The sequence below is a fragment of the Arachis stenosperma genome, chromosome 7, assembly GCF_014773155.1.
Source record: "Arachis stenosperma cultivar V10309 chromosome 7, arast.V10309.gnm1.PFL2, whole genome shotgun sequence".
Lineage (NCBI taxonomy): Eukaryota > Viridiplantae > Streptophyta > Magnoliopsida > Fabales > Fabaceae > Arachis > Arachis stenosperma.
Genome location: NC_080383.1, coordinates 59,043,428 through 59,044,906, shown reverse-complemented (window position 1 = coordinate 59,044,906; position 1,479 = coordinate 59,043,428). Strand labels below are relative to the sequence as shown.

The following is a 1,479-nucleotide window of genomic DNA, read 5'->3' as shown; positions in this document are numbered from 1 at the left end:
GAACCTGTTTCTTCCACCATTATTGTTATTGAAACCTTGTTGAGGTCTCTCTTGATTCTTCCATGAGAGATTTGGGTGATTTCTTCATGAAGAATTATAGGTGTTTCCATAAGGTTCTCCTAGGTAATTCACCTCTTCCATGGAAGGATTCTCAGGATCATAAGCTTCTTCCTCAGATGAAGCATCCTTAGTACTGTTTGGTGCATTTTGCATTCCAGACAGACTTTGAGAGATCAAATTGACTTATTGAGTCAATATCTTGTTCTGAGCCAAAATGGCGTTCAGAGTGTCAATCTCAAGAACTCCTTTCTTCTGACTAGTCCCATTGTTCACAGGATTCCTTTCAGAAGTGTACATGAATTGGTTATTTGCAACCATTTCAATCAATTCTTGAGCTTCTGCAGGCGTCTTCTTCAGATGAAGAGATCCTCCAGCAGAGCTATCCAAAGACATCTTGGATAGTTTAGAGAGACCATCATAGAAAATACCTATGATGCTCCATTCAGAAAGCATGTCTGAGGGACATCTTCTGATTAATTGTTTGTATCTTTCCCAAGCTTCATAGAGGGATTCTCCATCCTTCTGTCTGAAGGTTTGGACTTCCACTCTAAGCTTACTCCATCTTTGTGGTGGAAAGAACTTTGCCAAGAAGGCATTGACTAGCTTTTCCCAAGAGTCCAGGCTTTCTTTAGGTTGAGAATCCAACCATATTCTAGCTCTGTCTCTTACAGCAAAAGGGAATAGCATCAGTCTGTAGACCTCAGGGTTAACCCCATTAGTCTTGACTGTGTCACAGATTTGCAAGAATTCAGCTAAGAACTGATGAGGATCTTCCATTGGAAGTCCATGGAACTTGCAATTCTGTTGCATTAGAGAAACTAATTGAGGCTTAAGCTCAAAGTTGTTTGCTCCAATGGCAGGGATAGAGATGCTTCTCCCATAAAAATCAGGAGTAGGTGCAGTGAAGTCACCCAGCACCTTCCTTGCATTGTTGGCATTGTTGTTGTTTTCGGCTGCCATGTGTTCTTCTTCCTTGAAGAATTCGGTCAGGTCCTCTAAAGAGAGTTGTGCTTTAGCTTCTCTTAGCTTTCTCTTCAAGGTCCTTTCAGGTTCAGGATCAACTTCAACAAGAATGCCTTTGTCTCTGCTCCTGCTCATATGAAAGAGGAGAGAAAAAGAAAATGTGGAATCCTCTATGTCACAGTATAGAGATTCCTTGAAGTGTCAGAGGAAAAGAGAAATAGTAAGAAGAAGGAGAAAAAGAATTCGAACTTTACTTAGATAAGGTTCGAATTGTGCATTTAGAAGGAGTGGTACTCCATAAATAGAAGGATGTGGGAAGGAGGGAAGAGAATTTTCGAAAATTCAATTAAAAGATTTTGAAAACATTTTGAAAATTTGATTGATAATTTTCGAAAATTAAAAGTGAAAAAAGAAATCAAGTGATTTTTGAAAAAGATTTTGAAATTAGAAATTAAA

General features: G+C 38.8%; 1 non-coding gene across 1 annotated transcript; it reads left to right on the top strand.

The window, feature by feature from the left end:
- Positions 1 to 507: 507 nt before the first annotated feature.
- Positions 508 to 615, top strand: LOC130942560 (small nucleolar RNA R71). Its single transcript, XR_009071128.1, has one exon. It is a non-coding gene; the product is annotated as a small nucleolar RNA R71 (small nucleolar RNA).
- The last annotated feature ends 864 nt before the right edge of the window (positions 616 to 1,479 follow it).